The sequence below is a fragment of the Anoplolepis gracilipes genome, chromosome 3, assembly GCF_047496725.1.
Source record: "Anoplolepis gracilipes chromosome 3, ASM4749672v1, whole genome shotgun sequence".
Classification (NCBI taxonomy): domain Eukaryota; kingdom Metazoa; phylum Arthropoda; class Insecta; order Hymenoptera; family Formicidae; genus Anoplolepis; species Anoplolepis gracilipes.
Window position 1 is genome coordinate 4,257,202 of NC_132972.1, and position 20,440 is coordinate 4,277,641.

The following is a 20,440-nucleotide window of genomic DNA, read 5'->3' on the forward strand; positions in this document are numbered from 1 at the left end:
CGCTAATAGTAGGTAATAAAAGGAAGTGGAAAATGGGAGCAAATTGTATGTGCATTTAATAGCGATTCACTGTAAGCTTGTATTTTTAACTTTGCGCTGGCAATAAAAATGATTATATTGATTATAAAATAATTATATAATTATATAATTAGTCGTAAATATTTTATTAATCTTAAGTTTCAATTTTCTCGAATCATTGATGATTCCGCATGCGATTATTTGTGCGCAATATTTTGTCATATCTATCGTTTTCATTAATATTCACACATAGATTCGATTTGATTGTATTTGCACACAATCCTGTTTTTATCATATAAATATTACAATATACAGAGTATTTGTCTTATCACATATGTAGCCGTTTTTTTTCTTGCTTTTCTTAAATTTATCAAATTTAATACATATGATAAAGTATCCTTATATTTTAAATCGATGTTAAAATAGTTTCATCATATTTACCTCTTTTATAAGCGTGTAAATAAATCATTACAATCAATGCAAATTATTTCAAGATTAGAAAAATTTAAAAGTTAATAAAATATAACTGTAATGTATTCTTGAAAGTAGCACTTACATATATCATATTGCAGTGTTATAGTTTCTGAAAATACTCGTATAATGGGAGTTATTGATAACTTTCTCGACTTTGAGTTAAAAAAAAAAAAAATACTGATGTTGGTGTGCATGAAAGTTTGTAGAATCTCAAAAAGACACAATAGCTTCGAAAGTGTGGTGGCTACTTTTTCAAACGATTCTGCATACTGTATCGAGAAAAAAAGTCGCGTTCGCGTTAACCTAATCACCGACGTACGTGCAGCCACGAGATCGCAGTTTCGCATTTGCCACAGACCATTGCTTCTACTCTGAATGCAATGCGGATCCGTTTAAAACCACCGGAACCTGCAATAACATTTCCATTTGACTTTGGAACCAACAAGAAGAAAAAATCATACTTGGGTAAATTGAATTTTGTGTGACTTTTTCTGCAATCTCTATTTAGCGATAACTCTGTGCATTTAGCACAATATAAATTTTTATTACACGAAACCATGAGCTAATTTTGTTTTAACTTCGTATAAGATATATAAGAAAAGAAGTGGTAAAGAAAATGACTGATTAATACATGTCGTAAAAGTTGCAAGCAATTACTTTTCATATACGTTACATTAGTCAAATTAAATTACTAAGAATACATGTGATTATTATAAGCAATTTTTTATATTATACTAATGTGCAGGTCTTCAAATTTTTGTATTTTTCTTAAAATCAAATAAGAAAGAAGAAGAGATAAAAGAAAGATAATAATAAATAAATATTTATTAAAATGTATTAGCAGATCGTATTTAAATGATAATTAGATAATTACTGATTATGTAATAATTTTTACTTAAATATAACACGTTATATTTTTTGCTAATATATTTCAATCTTTTTCTTTACGTAATCATCACTACTGGTCGAATAGGAGAAACGGGAGTATATTTACTGTTACTCTTGATTTTTGATTGTGTCATTAAATAAACGCATATAGCGGAGCGGAATATTGATGCATTTTTTTCAGACGTTATTTTTCTGATCTCTCGTGATTTTTCAATTCTCGCTTGAAATTGTCAGAGTCACAGAGAACGTGTAGGTATGCGTATCATCTTTCCGAGCCGCGTAGCTAATGTGAGAGTGTGTAACAAACAAACGTAACATTGCCTCGTTATAGCTTACAACGGACAACGCGATGCCGTATTTTTCGTTGCGCTTTTTTCGGTAATGTCAACTGCGCGATAAAATAAAATTTATGTATTTTTGAAATATTTTTGGAATGTTATCGAAGTATTTTATTAATGGATAAGTATGCAGAGAAAAACGAGAATCGAAGCAAATTGCATTTATGCTATAAAGCATGAGTGTAGCCAAATCAATTATCTCTGATGTAAAGTAGAGATAAATAAATAATAAAAATATGCAACATATATAAATACAAAGAATGGAGAGAAAAATTGTGAATGTAGATTTTATTTGATATTTTATTCATATTTGTAGAAATTTATTAAAATATAAGAAATTTGCAACAGAGGAAAGAGAAGGTGCATTCGATGTTCCAAAGCAAAAGAGATAAGAAAATTTTTTAATTAGTTATATTTGTGTGAAAATATAAAGTGTAATATCATTATGGATCTTTATACGTATCTATGTATATTTCCGCTTCTGCATTTGCCTTTTTATCAAATTTCCTGTTTACATTTAATTTAATACTTTATCTATGTTATTGTACGAATATAATTATCATAAAGATCATTTTTCATGCTTGGCTTGAAATAATAAGGAAACATTCTTGCGAAGTCATTTGAAATGCAAAACTAAACGCAGAACGTTTGTGCTTCGTATAATTGCTGATCGAAGAATAACTTCCGAATTACGGAATGTTAAAGCGGAAATAGTTGCTCAAATTTACTTTATTGCAATTGCGTATGCATGTTTATATGTGCTGAGCAATGGTCATTTTCATACGCACAGACTATTATGTAGATGTAGAACATCATTTTTTCAACTTCAAATATATTCATATTTTTATAATCTTTACATTTGAGAGATTGCATTTACGTAATATCTAAAAGATATGAAAGAAATGAAAGAAGATTTTTTTTTATCTGTTTATTCTTGCTTTTTAATACGAAGTAGACTTCGTTTTGAATACATTAATTCACGTTGCTCGACATTTTTATCAGAAAGCAAATTGATCAAGCATTGCTTAAAGAATTTCCGCGTGAAGAGTGTGATAACATTTCTAGAACATCATGCACGAAGGTACAACAAGCACATCTTTCTGCAACGCCATATCGAGCGATGTATACAGTTGGTCGTATATAGCGGGCATTCGTAGATATTCAAGTAATAGCGTACGCGCACACGCGGTGGAAGCGGAGCACATTCAGCATTATCTGCCGTATAGTAATAAAATACTCTTTACCCCTTTCCAAGTATGTTACTGTATGCATATATATATATATATATATTATATATATATATATATACGAAGATGCCTGCGCACAATCCAGCGTTACAACTCTCTGCGGGATACGTAGCTCGCCTTGGATATATTCGACATAAACACGAACACGTTCGTGCTCACACTACGTTCAGTCCCGCTCTCTCAATATAATTTCGCTACATTTAACGTAGAAATCTGTTTTAGCCTGAATATCATAAATTACTCGTTGAAAGGTAAAAGGTATTGTAAGAAAATTTACTTTAATTTTATAACTTTTTATCAATTAGAAATCAAGGGCTAATTTTAATTGTTTTGATTTGAAGAGATTTTTAGAATTTATGCTTCAAAAATAACTATGTAATAAGAAAGAAAAGAAAGATGTCTATGAATTTTCTCTTAAAATTAAATATTGATTATTATTTTAGCCACATATGTGTAAAATAAATCTCGTGTCTCGATAAATTTTAATTTTATAAATTAGTTTGGTAATGTATTAACTTAATCTCTTTTAATGATGGTGTATTTTTTGAAAAATAATAAAATTGTAATATTGTGTTAAAACATTAAATTACATATGTGATCCAGCAGGAGCAAAACAAATATTGTTAAACAACAGAGAATTAGTGTCAAAAATTATTTCGGTCTTGCATTAAAGGAACGTATCATTTGTCCACTTTTAAATCATCCTGAATAACTAACTAATTTATAAAATTTAAATGTTGAATATATAGTTTATTCCAGTTTATTCATATTTATTTGCAAAACGATATGCGAATGAGAAATTATGCACTTATTATTAAATTAAACCGAAATAGTGCACTTATTATTAAATTTCAGTTAAAGTTAAGTTAATTATAATTGAATTAATAAATAACAACATATTTCGTCTATAGCGAATAAATTATACTTCCATCGAGAATATACGATTAGCTCGAGGTAATTAATTTTAGCCGCTAATTAATTTACTTATTGATTCTCAGAAAAGTTTCAACTTTAAGAAAAAACCTGGGTCGTTTCTTTTATATATAGATAAGATATCGCTGTCTTTGTCGGACACCCTGTATACGTCATTTTGGTTCGCCAACGTTTTGACACGCCGACGATTAGTATTCCATCTTAGCTAAAAGATGGTTCCTGGGAGATGCGGCCGCCTCGTAAACCCGAAGTACCACATCTCTCTCTCTCTCTCTCTGTCTCTCTTTCTCTCTCTGGCGAATATATGCGTGCTGGTCGATAATTATTGGCAGGTCAGCGAAGCCAAAGTCTGTCTGCGAAAGTTCGTTATACGGTGTGTTTCCTCCCCGTAGGCACTTCCCTGGTGCACAGAGACGCGCGCGTACTCACCGTTAGGCAAGGGCGGACGAGGCTTCGTGTGCCGACGTTAATTATTATTGGCAGTTTCACGAAACGAACTCGCTTCTCGCCCTATCGAGCGTGCACACGCGACGCGACGCGACACGACGGACTCTATATGACGCTTAATTGCATTCGGTCTTGCGGGCTTTGACTAACGAACGATGCGTCCCGAGACGATAATCAAGGTACATGATCTTGTCTGAAGACACGATCTTTTCTACTCTGAGCGTTATTTTTTTCCCCTTTCAAATTGCATGCTCTGAATTTCTCTAAGGGTCGATTATAGAAAGATTAATTGAATTTAAACTGTTGGGCGGGGTAGTAGTATGAGCCGACAATAGAAAGACAAAGGCAATATGCCTAATTATTTTGGCACGCATATGATATTATTGTGAAATAGTCCTTGAGCTACATTGATTTTCTTTTTATGTGATACCATTTGTTGTAAGAGAAACAGAAAGACAATTTTAAGCAGTTATTTTAATCTTGATCTGTGTAGTGTTGTAGCGAAATACTATATTTTTTTAGTCCTATTAAAAGAATGTAATTAATACATTTAAATAATAAAGTTACGTATAATATAATTAATTAATAATATCTCTCTCTATATAATATATTCTCGGACATTAATAGTAATCAACAATGCAAAGTAGTATTAACAACCCATTTTATTTTTGAGACTCTATAAATTGTAAAATTCCCAATATTTATCTTTTTCGTTAATTTCAACATTTACTTGAACATTTCAATATCTTGAAATTAAAAGAACCTTTTAAAACGAGTTATAATATTATGTAATTCAAATAATAAGATAAACATTCTATACATTTTCATATAAAATACGCGTAATTTTTCTAATTTCCATGAAATAATATTAGTTATTTTATTTACAAATTATTGACATAACTCTCAAAGATAGTTCCTTTGATCTCAAACGAATGTAAAAGTCTCAGTACTTAAAGATTGCCAACAGACCATGGAAACAAATATTGTACTTAAAACATTCCGATTGCTGTTCTTCAAATTCTCGATAATTGAGAACGCTGTGAAAAAGTCGATAAAAACAATTAGCGCGATCATTTGTTACGCAAGTTCTAGTCACGGAGTGTATTTTTAGACAATTTTTTCCATCCATGCGCGACGTTAAAGTCAAGCATCGCAAGAGAGAGATCATAAGATTCTCGATAAAACCTGCGAACGATGGTGAACCCCGTCGAGAATGTTTAACGATGCGGTTAGCATAAAAAATAAGTCACTGCGCGAACGATTTTGCTTTTTGACGCGCACATTTTATCAGCTTCAGCCAGAAAAGTCGTGGCGTATATAGATTGTTGCAGCGACGTCGAACTTTTTTTTTAACATCCGCTCTCGTCGAACGCTTCAATAGATCTGAAGTCGATTTTTTTCGACAATTTGACTGCTATTGTTTTTATTCAACATTTTTTTATTTTTCGAATATTTCTGTAATCGTGATTTAGTTTCAAAACTTAATTCTTTTCCTATTTTTTTTTTTGCTCCTAAACTTTAATTTCTAGAAACACCTATACTTTGAATTATTCAAAAGCCATAAATGCCACGAAATCTTTATTGAGGGAAGGTAAATTGGAACACCCCGTACAGTCGTGGGGGTCTCTGAACATTAAATTATACACGCTCGGCGGCGAACGCCCGACCTCTCTTCGCCCTGTTGGTCGTCGTTTATCCCACGTACTTCTGTCGTATATTATGTCTACTGGGCGTATTAACCGAGCGCTACCGTACACCTGTTTACTTTCAGCACGCGGTATTATTTCTATTAACGAGAGCACATCCACGCGCGAGTATTATCTCATTCGCGGACCGACGCGCTCTAGGGAATTATGACCGAGATGAAAATGGGAAAATCGTGAGCCGAAACCGTGCGGTCAAAAAACTTCCACCAGAGTATTCGACTCACTTATCTATGCACACCCTCGAGATTGATTCCCGTTCGGAGGGACCATACTTTTCTCCGCGCAGCTTACTGTCAGATACATATTTTATAATAACATCTAAATCTCTCTCTCTCGTAAGATGCTTTAAATTCACGAATAGAGAGAGAGAGAGAGAGAGAGAGAGAGAGAGAGAGAGAGAGAATTTAAAATAAATAAGGAAGAATTTTAAATATACGTATTACAAGATGAAAAAATTCTTTGCGTATTTATATGCCTTTAGATTTGCAAGTTATTATGCGAATAAATTTGATACAAGTTAACGTATGAGTCAGAGAAAAATAAATAGCAATTATAAAAGCTTTTCTTAGTTTGTTTTTTTAGTTTATTTTTTTGGACAATATTCATAGAATATTATAAACAAATCTAATTTGCAACTAGTAAAGTTTAATAAACTTCTATAGAAAATAAAAATGATAAAATACTATATAAATTAAAAAGTTACTCTCTCTCTCTCTCTCTTTCTCTCTCCTTTAAACCGTACATATTATTCGGATATAAAAAAATATTCTAATATTTACGATCAAATGTATTTACAAATCACTACAAAGGATCATGCAGTTAGAAGTAGATAAGCAAGGACTATTAAAAGATTAAAAAATTTATTCTTAGAGACGTTGCTTTATTTCTCGCGTATTGGAAGACATTTCCGCAAAGTATTTACTATTGCGGTCAGGCGGATGCACGGGTTAAAAGAGAAAAGGGAATTCTCAACGGTAAGAACGGAAAGTTTTTCGGGCACAACGACGTGCTCCGGAAACTCACATCCTCTCCATCGCACGCCCGTGTCCTTCGGGATACGCTACCATCGGTTCGGGATAAACTCGCGGGCATCGAGTTTACTTTGGCGACCGTCAATTCTTCAGACGCTCAGTTTCTAGGACACGAAGGAGTAGATCTCCCCATTACCGTTTTCAGGGCAAACAAACGAAAAGCCGCCTGGTTCGTTACGAGATATCGTCTCTCATCCGTTCGACGATGTCGACGGTTCGACGATAGCGATGTTCTGCGAGATTAACCGGACGAGAAATCGATCGATCGGGTACATGAGAGATGTTTCTTTCTTCGGGCTCTTATCGGCAGAGAACGTAGATACACGTCGAAGATACGTTTGTATATCGCTGAATTTTGTGATAAATTGTTTGAAATAAAATTATTCAAATTATTTGCAATTCGATCGCTTAACTCTGATTACGGTACGTTTAACGATTTATGGGCCAAATTTATAACGTAACTGTAGTAGCAAAAGGGAACAGACAAATTGTGGGAATTAAGTTTTCAGTTAGCATCAGAGTCATGAAAGAAGAAAATTTAACTTTGCGACTTGCGCCATAAAAGTTGAAGAGATGCCAGCTTATGACGTGGAGTGAAATACGCTAATAGTCACTAAAGTTATACTTTTCATAATTTCTTTTAGTTTAACTCTTAAGCGATCTAATGAGGGAAATGAGAGGAATATGATTAATAAAACGCGATTCGATTTCTATCAAATCGTTATTTTTAAAGAGAGTAGAAGATTTCAGAAGATATTAAAGTTGCTTCAAACATTTTGAACGTTGAGTCGAAAACTGGATCCGTATATATGTCGTTTTATGGACATCTGAGTTATATGGGAAAAAAAAGAAAAAACCGTCATTCAATAGAGAGACAAGCAGCGTCGAGGACATTTCGATAATAATCCCTCGATCGAGTGGCAGTAATGACATTCGAGCAACCCGACATTCGCTCGAGTTAAGATTGTCAACCGCGCGGTGGCGGATATTCCGCCGCGCCTCACCCAGTCTTAATCTACTTAAGCCGCTTAATTCACGGGGCGCAGCTACATAAAATATTTACACTGTACAAGTGCGCACACGGCCGCAGGGCTGTTACGCGTGTACGTAAACGCGTCGTGCCGCCACCGCCGCCGCCGCGCAAGGGCGGGAGAGGGGAAGGGGAGCGTCGAGACGAGGGAAGCCTTAGTCAAGAGTTGGTAACTCCGTCGGAGCGATATAACGAACACATGTTGCAACGAGAGTCTACATAATCCGCAACAAGCTGTAGAAGCGCGCGCACTAACGCGAATTGTGCGCGGCTGTGTGTTGGGGATGCATGCGGCCGCGCATAAGGGAGTCCTCGTGCACGTGCCCCCCTCCCTCAGCTCCTTCCTCCCTCATTTCCACGTCGCGTCCTTCCCGTTCGATCGAACACGAAACTAGCTCGTCCATAATTTTAGCCTCGCTTATCATGTAATCTTTTGCATTTGCATTTGTTGAGCAACTACTTTAATATTTTTAATTCGGTTTCATTGCTTTAATGTGCATTGTTTTTAAAAGAGGTATCACTCTTGTTCAAATTTCTTTCTCTCATTTAATGTTTCCAAAATTGTTAAACATGTAAAACAAATTATATATTAAATGCTTATATCATAATAAAATAAATATAATATTGTAAGTCGATAGACATGGTTCCAAGTTGTTGGAATATATTTGTCGAATAGATCATTTACATAGAATTAAAAATTTTCAAAATCGATTAATGATTTTCGTGGTTGTTCTTGTTACATGTACGAATTTTTATAATTTTAATTAAATGAATTTTATGAAAAAAGGAAACTGCTTGATCTATTCTATTTGGACAAAAAAACCTTTGCATAGAGATACGAGTAAATCTCATTTTTGCACATAATAAAACTGAAGTTAAACAGAATGTTGAAACATTCCGCGTCCCGCGGAATCAACGTTGTTATCGCGGCATACCGTGAAAGATATTGCGCGAGGAACAGAAGCGCATTTCCATTTGTGCATGTGAGAATGGAAAGTGCACACGCACGAACGAAGGTGATCGCACGTGACACGCAGCCTAATGCCAGTTATGCGCCACACACGAGTCAGTTGAAACGCGCACGTGGAAACATCTGCCCCAAGAATTGAGTTCGGATGGGGTCTAATAGCTGGAACTTGTTAAAAAAATTGTTTGTGCTTCGTGATTCTGCTATTAAACACGTGGCCTCTTCATAATTCTTTTTTTTGTCTTTCGATTATTAATAAAACCCCAATAAATATATATAAGTAAATATATGTCCCAAAGTGTTTACTCAAAAATGCATGGAAATATTATAATTAGGTATATTTTATTGAACGCATATTTAGAATTAGAGCAAATGTTTTTTTTATAATTTTCAATAATGATATTTAAATTGTTTTGTTTAAATGATATATTTTTCAAAATTTTTATTTCTATGTAATTTATTATATTTTATCTCCGTAATTTATGAAATGCATAGCCGATAAAGAGGCATCAATTTTTCGAAGCTTAAATGAGTAGTCGTGTATGTACAAGATTACAAGATTAATCTCCACTCGAGTCCAGCTAGTAAATCAATTAAAAATGATTTTGTGTCGATGGTCCTCTTTATAGACAATGCAAATATGATATCAATTTATTTACTGAAGTGCTGCTTCACTCAATTTTCTGTCGCGGGCATTACTGTCGTGTCGCTTCCGCGAAAATATATTTTTGACGCATGGTTTTTCACGCCGGTACGATCCGTAAGCGGATGATCAGGCTTTTATGGAATATCGGCCGCCAGTAGCGTGCTTTGTGACGACCCATCGATAGGCGTGACTTTTCAATGCAACGATGCATTGATTTTTCCTGGTTACATAGCACCGAATTGAAACACCGTGGTTCCAGACACACAATCGCTCTAGTAATATCGGCTGCACTGAAATTCACGAAGCTACTACTCGTCTATCGATGTTATCGATAGACTAAGATACGACAGATTTTCGATTTTCAACGAATGTCGCGATATTGCAAAATAATTCACGCAATCACTCTCCGTTTGTTAACTATTCTATATAGTTCAAAATTGTTAAATTAAAATACGTGAGTTTTTTGCAGATACGCAATCACATATTGAAACTGTGCAAAATCTTGTATTCTTGGATTTTCTGTGAATTTATAGTTTTACAAATTTTTTATGTGTTTTTGAGCTTTAAAATTATACCGTATAATCTTGCAAGTCTCAATTGCATCTATGTTTGGATATATTTTGTAATATAAATTATATAGTGAAACATTATTAACTCGACATGAAAAATGAGAAACTGTCTGGCTGTATCATTCAAAAAGCTGTGAAGAATATACAGTGCCACTTCTCTTGGTCGAAATATGTAGGTCGGATTCGGTGTTCCGGAAGCAATGAATGCACTTCTATGAAACTGTCCGGAGGGTTTGGTATGTCGGTACATTTCTTCAGGGGAGGATCGCGCTTTACATGTACATACCGTGACCGGTTACGCGGGACACGACCGATGACATAGAGCGGTCGCAGCAGTCACTCTATCGCGCATGCATGAGACACGATATGAATTGCAAATGTCTAAATGCCATTGGTGGGGTTTATATGTAATATCAGTGCGCTCTCTCTCTCTTTCTCTCTCTCTCTCTCTTTCGTCAAATAGCTTGTTGAACCAGCCGCGAAGACTTCCTTATTTCTCGAAAATTCCATACTTTATCGTGCAGGTTATTTCCGTTGTCAACATCAACACGTTCATAACTTTATGTTAAAATAAAGAAAAGTAATTTTTTGACCGATACAATTTTATAAAGCTTTTTTAGCATATACACTATATTTATCTATTGCAAAAAATAATAGAAATTGTAAATAGATGTGACAATAGAATATTTCTATAATTGTAATTTGAATTAAAATAAGATCTGATTACAGAACTTCACTATATCAATATATAATGATTAATGTCGACTGTATATATATTATATAACTATATGATATTGATTTTTCACTTTTTATATTTGGTAGACGTATTTATAGTATACTTTTTACAAATTAATTTAATTAACAGTTTGCGATTCAAATTAGAGAAGATTACTTTAGATTTAGAATCAATGCTTCGTAAGATGACTTATGGAAGTTTCCATTTTATCGTTAGTGGCTCAATTTACGTGGACTATATTAGATATTTCGTGGAAGATAGTCCACATACGGTTACTCTGACTGTGGATGAGCAAACTAAGCCGACAAGTCTCTTCCGCTTACAGTTTGTCGACTTGTGGTTTCTGACTGTTTGATCCGCTCAAAGAGCTCGAGCACTCGAAAAATTTAGGTCAAGGGACTTAAACTCAGATTATTTTTGAATCAATGTAGCATTATTAAAGAAGTTTATATCACTCGTTTGTTTTAGATAATCGTATGATGTTACAATGCAAATTATAAGAGAAAGCAAAATATCTTCAAATTACGAATATGCTTTTATTCGATTCGCTTTGAGTTCAATTTGCAAATTATAATAAGACTTGATATTCTAGGGGAGAACATAATTCTACATAATTCTACATAATTCCTTGATATCAGCGCACATATCGATTCTCGATGAATAGTGTTCGAAATATGTCTTCTCGAAGCGATCGTTTCCATTCGCTTTTCCATCATCGATATCTTATAATCAACTAGTGTGTCTGCAACACGTTCGAAGATCACGTCGTAGATCGTACAAAAGATTTATAATCCGAGCAATTCGCGCGAGAAATGTCGCAGATCGACGAGAAATTAAGCCCGCTTGCACGGTAAACTGCTGTTCCCCGAGAAACGAATTTCTCGTGCAATTTATTCGAGCATGTCGAAATCGACTCTCTCGCTCGTTGTCCTCGGAGCCACAATGAAGTCCGAATTTTCCAGCGAGATTTCAGCGCGATGTTTTTATGTGCCATTTCTGCATGAACATTCCCTCGGCAAGTACTATTACAAATACATGCTTGAGAAAATAAACGTCGGCAAAATTTTTCGTAAATATTCTTCAACGGTACACATGAGATAAACTAAAAAATTCTAATAATTCAATGTAGTTTAATTTATTAAAGAAAAAGGTATATTAAAGCATTAAATGCGTATGTATTATTTCCATTTTTTCTCACACTTGTATATTAATATAAAAATGAATTATGATTTTATTTATATAGCCGTTTATATACGAAATTTCATCATTTAAAGTTTCTTTCAGTGATAGATTTTTAAATAAAAAATTCTCTTAGCTCTTCGTGTTAAAGTATTATAGCGTGATGTTATACATCCCCTTGAACGAATCTCTTTCGGTGCTCGCGAGTAGAAACCGGAGCTGCCGCGATGTTTCGGTGGCCCGTTTCGTTTCCTTCCTGCATCTCCTAGTTTTATTCCCCGTGCCCATTTCGGGGCACCACATTCCCGTGGAGTTTTACTAGCCGCCGCTTGAAAAACCTCGGCCAACTGCGAGCTCCGCCGTGAGAGCCCGGGTTGCGTTACCGGGCTCTTTCCGCGAGAGTGTCAAAACCCAGGATTTATGACGACTACCTAAATGTCCGACCGAGAAGAAACCCACTTGGACGTGTATCACGTCGACGTATTCGCGGCGCGATTCTTTCACGGTTTGCGCGAAATTTTTATACAGCCTCTCTCTCTCTCTCCCTCCGGCAGGGAGATCGCGCGGATGCGTGAATCTCCACTGACACGCGTAGAATTACGTCGCCATTGTTCGCGCGACAGTACGATTTCCCGTTTCCTCGCGACAGTGTATCAAGTGTGTCGTCATTACGTCGCGTCCGAAATGGAAAACATTTCCCAGCGCGGCGACATTGCAGAGAGAGTTTTGAATATTACGCGCGCAGAGTTCTCTCCGATGCCTGCAAGCTATAAATACGCCAAGCTGTCGTTGCAAAAGTATGCGAGCAGGGGATTGTTGGGTTATTCATTATTTCCTCAGTGATTAAAATTCAACTTCTATTTCTATTGAGGAAAAAGATTGTTGAAAATAATTCTTGAAATAATTATTCTAAGGAAAAGTTAAAAATAAGCTTATAAATTTTATAGCGATGTTGATAAAAATTGTATAAGAAAACTATTTTGACATATAAATTGCATATTTATAGGACTTTAATTGCAAATTGTCGGATTTAAACATATAAAAAAAATATTTAATCGATTTTGTGCATGACTATTAATTATTCATTATTTTCATTGTGATTAAAATTCAATATCTATTGATATTGAAAGAAAAAGATTGTTGTCAAAAGAAAAAACAGTTTTTGAAAATCGTCGTTTCACGTGATTATTTTAAAGGAAAATTAGAACTAAAATTTTACCGTGATGAAAAAAAAAATTGTATAAAAAATTTCGATACATGTAAATTATACATTTGTACTTTTACTGTAGATAGTCAGATTCGAACATATAAGAAAGTGTGTAAATTTAATCGATTTTATGCATAACTGTAATCCATTGAGATAAATTCGATTTATATCGAACGTGACGCTTACGAATGTAACGTGGCTCCTACATCTCGATCCAATGTGAAAACGATCCAATATCCGGTGTTCATAATACGTGAGTATAAAAAAAGCCTTCTATCCTACAAGAAGCAGAAGTAGGTCGTGCGCGGATCAACGTCTGGTTGATTGTTTTCTTATGCATCAGCAGGAAACTGATAGGGAGTTGCGCGAGAGGTAATAAAAAGAAAACCCGGTAAGAGTCCGATTTTATATTATTACACAATACCGTCATGCGCAAATGTCGACGAGAGTTTATTTGCGCACACACGGGCCAGTCGCTGCCGCTATTGAGCTTGCTTGTTTTTCGACCCGGGGCACCGTTTCGTCGACAATAAGTCCGTGAAGAAGTTTGCGCGTTGCGAAAAACGTAGATAGGTAGGTAGATACACACGGTCGTTCAAAAGGTCGCCGATAAAACCGGAAAGCACTCGCGCCTTTTCTTCACCGGCGACAAAGGACACCCAACGCGTCTCGCTCCTGTTTAACGGTAAGGTCGAGAGGAAGAGACGTGAGAATTCTGTCGCGCGTTCGCGTTCAGCTCGTGCTAAAATAATAACCGAGCGGAAGGAATATTCTCACGACGGGAATTTGTATAGCAAAACTCACCGCACCCTGTGTGTAATCATTATACATGATAAAATAAGGGTCTAAGATGTGTGCAACTCAAGTTTTCGCTTCCAAAATATTATTTTTCGATTTTTTGAAATGTATTTTATCGTTCAAAAATATTTTGCAGAATTGCATTATTATATTTTTAATTAAAATATTATTTTTGTATTTTAAATTAACACACATTGAACACACGTTTCTGAATAAAATTTCTTATACATAAAATTATTACTATTGTATTTTATAGTGCTATTATTTTCGATATATAGAACATAGTAAAGTATGTGGCTAGACTTGTATAAAATTATTGTTATCTCCATCTCAAATTTATGATTATGATTTAAATAAATTTTCCTGTCAGAAACGTCAAGTTAATTTCAAATTAAATCTTCCTTACAAATTTACGTAGAAACACATATTAAATATCTTTGCAAAAGTTACAAGTTTATTGCAAACGTGTAACTTTAGAGAAGTTACACGTTTGGTTCTACATTATTTTCTTAAGCAAATGGCATTTTGACAGATTATTGGCAACATCTTTCGTGGGATTTGCGTAAAGTGACATTTCAAAATCTGTATATTTCTCTGGCATTTATCCCTCTATATTGAAACTATTCATAGTCGAGAGTTCTCGATACAAACTAGTATTCAACTGCGCATTTCGTTACGAGATGCAGGAAAGTAAGCGCGAATAATGGTGTTAATCAGACCGACGTTAGCCCGCGGCTTATGTAATCCGCAGTTACGGAGTCACTGATACACCTTTAAAGCGGTAAATCATAACCGGTGGAGTATCGATCGTGAGTCTGCTAGAGCTAACGCAGCCAACTGACATAATTACCGCTGTGAATACACCCGGTACACGGATGAAGATGTCCAAAGAGAATTATGACCAGGGGCTGTCGGCACGCAGTTCGTCGTTTCAATTTACATTTTCGCGATACCACGCCCGCCGGTCACAGGTTCGTATATCTTTCAGCTTCCGTTTAAGATTCGAGATCGTTAATGCGGCGACACTCCCGCTTGGTTGTTTAATTCGAGAGACACCAGAAAGGCAAAAAAGTTACTTACGTTTACGTTAGCAGATAGAGCTGAAAGTTATCATTGCGACATTCTCGAGGAACATGCGACGTCGTTTGTTTATAAAAATCGAAGAACGTGCATTGTAAATGCAAAAGCGCTAATAATTTATTTAATCGAGTGTCAAGTATAAAAAGTATTGACAGATTTATAATTACGTCGAAATAATTAATTAATAACGTTATTAATAAATAACTACGTTCTATATTTGAATAATAAATTTTTTACAGTTTTTTAAATAATATTAGTTTCAATTTTGATTGTTAAAATGTGTTCATATTTTGTTCAAAAGCAAAATAATTTTAAATCAATATCAGATATTATGATACGTTTTAATATCATAATATTTGATATTGATCTAAAATTATCTTGCTTTTGAACAAAACGTAAACATATTTTATCAGTTAAAATTGAAACTAAAAACTATCTAAAAAATTGAAAGATTTATTTAATTTTAATAATTATTTAAAAGTATTTATCGCATTCTGAGTCTTTCACTTTACTGTAAAAAAATTTCAAGTTAATTCTCGAAAGATAAACTCTCTCTCTCTCTCTCTCTCTCTCTCTCTCTCTCTCTCTCTCTCTCTCTCTCTCTCTCTCTCTCTCTCTCTCTCTCTCTCTCTCTCTCTCTATTATAGTGTAATAATAATATATATAATAATAATAGTAACTACCATAACTTTATTATATTATAATAATAAAATAACCATATATATATATATATATATATGTGTGTATATATATATACATACAATGACATTAATAATAAATGTATTAATAATAATAATACTAATAACGGTAATATTACATATATAGTATGAGTCGAAGCGTCAGGACTCGCAAGAATCGAGAAACTGGATACTTGATGCGGAAACTGACCCATGTTGGTCTATTCACCACGAGTTAGATTACGTGAAGCATATTTATGTAACGTTTTGTCGACGATGTTGCGAGAAATGTAATTTCAACGTGGAGTTGTATTCTCGTATGTGGTGTTTTCGTTTTTGCCGCGTCGCATTTACTACATATGCATGACGGCACGAAAGGCGTAATTAGGTCGTGACGTTTATAATTCGATTCAGCGTGACCCGTGCAATCCGCTTTGGAATTGCTCGTTTGCATCTTACTCACGGAAGACCCTCATGGCTCTATTTGTTAAACGTATTTTAACGATAAATATTTGGATAAAAACTGTTTTACACATATTTAGAGATTTGAAAGTTTAAAAAGATCTGAATTTATTAAATGTAAACTATTTCTGCTATTGAAGTGTATAAAGATTTAATACATATAAAATAGATACAGGATTACCGCAAACTCGAATTGGCATTACATGTCATGGCACCGTATAAGAATAACGTCATGTGAAGGAAAACATCAATTAAAGTATTCAAAAAAACTACTTAAAGTTGATATAGCTTTTGCAGGATATAACATTTTACTTAAGATTTAGTCTTTTTAGCTGTACTGAAGACAATTATAATTATTTTGTACGTAGTCTGATTTTATTTTATTATGTTGATCAGTTTATTCAATTTTCAGCTCACGGATTTGGGCTCACTATTATAAAAAAAAATTAATATCAAATTAATAAAAAAAAAGATCATTAAAGTATTTATATATATATATATATATATATATATATATATATATATTTACATACTATATATTTATGTGTGTATGTGAATAACGCAACTATTTGCTATATTTATTATTATATTTATATATATTTCGCTCTTATAATAGCTCAACAGCTGTCAAAAAACGTACTTATAATTTATTCGTGAATTATTTTGACTCGTCTTTGAGCCCCTAGAAACTGCAAGAGTATAATCATATGGTCTGTCCAAGATAAGCATAAATCGGAACATGAGGCGAGATAGAATGGAAATCTTACGACGCTTAGATCAGCTGTAAAATCGGATATCGCGAGAAAGACAAATCTACAGTGTTCGTTTACGGGCCAGCCTCTCGTTGAAATAGTATATCACGCCTTAGTCTGAGGTTAGAACAAATTATGTATCACACGACGACTTTATGATCATAGAAATAAATGATCAGGCTGTGCACTCGAGCGTACGGATTACGTCTCTTCGTGTCCGCGCGAAAATGTATCGCGTGCAATCTATCACACGCGAGGATGATGTCCGCTTATTTTTCCCGATAGCTATGTTTACACGTTACTCCCGGTAGATTAACGTATACGCATACGTCGTGCTGTGTTTCTACTTGCCACTTTTTATCTATAAACCGTTTATACTCCGTCTGTCATATTGAAAGGGATAACGCAATCGATTCGATACGACAGTATATTCTTGTTGAAGTTTACAGTCTTCAAATATTGAATCAATTAATCAATTTTTACAAACTTATTTGAAAAAAAAGATGACCAATTTTGAATACAAAATAATGAATATTTACAGAAAATAACTAAAATAATAATATGTTAAGAAATAATTATTACACGTAATTAAATTCTTTTTCTTTTTTTTTTCTTTAAACAAATATATATTTAATAGTAAAATTGCTTAGAAAAATTTTCTTTTACATATGTAAATTTTTATATGATTTAATAATTTGAGAAAATTTAATTTTTTATATTATAGTTAGTTTAAATAATTAAATTTTGAAATATATTAAAAATATTATATACACATATGTATACACATATATTAAAAGGATTAAATATTTTATATTTAAAAGAATATACCTATAAACAGTTTAGTCTGCAAGCAATAAATAATAAACGAATAATAAATTACCTTATGGTTGCTCAGCTGTTGTCCGACGTTTGTCCCAGTCTTTGTTTTCTCTTTATCTTTTACTACTTCTTCAACCTGCTGCTCACTTATTTCGAAAACACGAAAAATTACGATAACGTACGCACTACCCGGGAAAAAAAGTTGGCCATATATGGATTTTGTCAATATCTGATCATGTCTTACCAAGTATAGTCATATATGATATTATATGATAATTAAATAAAATCATATGATATCATATATGATTTTATTTAAATATCATATTATTAAGTATAACTATATTTGGCAAGATATGCTCATTGTCAGATATTGACAAAATCCATACATGGCCAATTTTATATGGACTTTTTTTTCCCGGGTAATTAAAATATGATACGGGAATGTGACTTTGCACGGCACTGTCAACGTTAAACATGTGCGATTTTATTATATTGTAACGAAAAAAAACCGTGGAAACTGCGTTGTTAAAATAAAAAATTAATATTCGTGCAAACTTTCCAATATGCTGACTAGTGCGCGACAGACTCGCACATGAATTCACATGACAGATTTCAATCATCGCTCGTTAATTAATTTATGATTGCTAAATACTGTCACGCGTCCTTCGATTCTTACTTTAAACGAATATATATCGCGTAAAGTATGCACATCTCTTGACAAAAAGCGATTGCGTCGACAAATTTACGAATCGTGGAAATTAGTTGATTACACGGATCAATAATCGCTGCAATAATTGTAATATGAATATATAATATAATTATAATATATTAATATAATCGTATCGTGATCATATTTCGAGAAATACTGTGACCGTGATGTCACACGTAGTGTCTCGCGTCGCTGCCTACTTGACAGAGTCTCGGCGTACTAATGACAAGGTGACCGCGTGAATAACAGTCCGCTATAACTTCGCATATAATTCGGTGTTCGTTTTGTTTATAGCGAGGTTTACGAGTCGTAAGACGCACAGTGTGTCGTAGCATCTCTCCAAGTACGGTCGACGCGATATTGGTTACAGTTATTATTGTACAATCGCTAATTATTTAACGTGATAGCGTGATTACGATTAGTAATTCTCCTGATTCTCGCGTATTCATGATTCTCCGGATTCACGATCGCTATTCATTACATGATATTTATAACGCTTGATAATAAAGCGTAGATATAAAAATATTCGATTGAAATTTATCGTGCGAAATCCATGTGCGTTTTTATATCACGTTTAGTCAGCAATTCTAGCTAACGTATATTTGAATATTACAACAGATATCGCGGATATTTAACCATAATTTATCTTACATTTATTTACTGATAATACGAAATAGCAAAATTTATTGTAAAGTAAAAGTGTATATTATTTGTTTACAATAGGGATAGGATTAGTAAGTATCGTGTAAATGTAAAATTACGCGATTTTAAAGTATTAAGCGAATTGTAGTATAATTTTTGCGTTGTGGTTTGGCCGCGAAGATAAAGTCGCGAATGATTAATATGAGCAGTGCCGTGTAAAATTCCACGTGTTAGATTCTGCTGATTATTACGCGTGCGTTATCATAATTATCCGTGTTTTCGCGAGTGAGTGTTACGAAGGAGCAGCACGCAGCAAAGAAAGAGCCTTAAAAGACATCAGCGTAACCATAAAGTGAGTAATTTGTTATTGTTTATTACTTGTTGTTTTTTATTATACTTTTTTATTACTTTTATACTCATTACTTGTGTTATTTATTATACTATATTATATTTCTTACTTGTGCGCAATTAATCGTTATTGCCGCAACAGTCACGCACTTTATTACGCACATTATGCTTTATAGTGTAATATAATGTCTATAAAATATTTTGAAGTTTATTAATAATAAGTCGTACAAGAGTTTAATATGTTGCAACTATGGATTATTATTAAATTATCGAAAAAACTGACATCTTCAGTTCTGCAAGTAAATTACTTTGACTTCGATCGCGAAAAGTTGAGAAGAAACGCAAGGCGTCGTATTGATAAATAACGCGCGATAAATGAACCGAGTTGATCGTACGGCGTGCCACGTGTGACCATAAACTATCAACATGCGAAGGGTATTTACCGTTAAAAGGGGGCGTTTGCGGCATGCAGCCTGCCACATAGGGGTGTCTTATCGCGACTATATGGGCGGATTGTGCGGCTCTGTAGATTATCACCTTAGCCATACCACTCGACACTATTATATATGTAGATGATATAATACATACGGCACTGGCGCTTTTCTTTCTTCTTCTTTTTTTTTCTCGCGTTACCTTTAAATGTCGAAGCTTTTGATTGTTCGCTTAAAACTGTATGATATATATATTGAGGCTTACCGAATAATTATCGCAATTGCGTAGGCATTATGCGCGCAATA

The 20,440-nt window shown here is 34.0% G+C and overlaps 1 protein-coding gene across 16 annotated transcripts in view; it reads left to right on the plus strand.

The window, feature by feature from the left end:
- LOC140664251 (CUGBP Elav-like family member 1-A) overlaps positions 1-20,440 on the plus strand; it is a 528,745-nt gene that overhangs the window by 169,389 nt on the left and 338,916 nt on the right. For 2 of the 16 annotated variants that reach the window (XM_072889206.1, XM_072889208.1), the window contains exon 1: positions 19,010-19,707. The exons of the other annotated variants lie outside the window; for them this stretch is intronic. The gene's annotated coding sequence lies outside the window, so the exon portion shown is untranslated. Of the gene's footprint in view, positions 1-19,009; positions 19,708-20,440 lie in introns of those variants that run through there. 16 annotated transcript variants of the gene reach the window in all.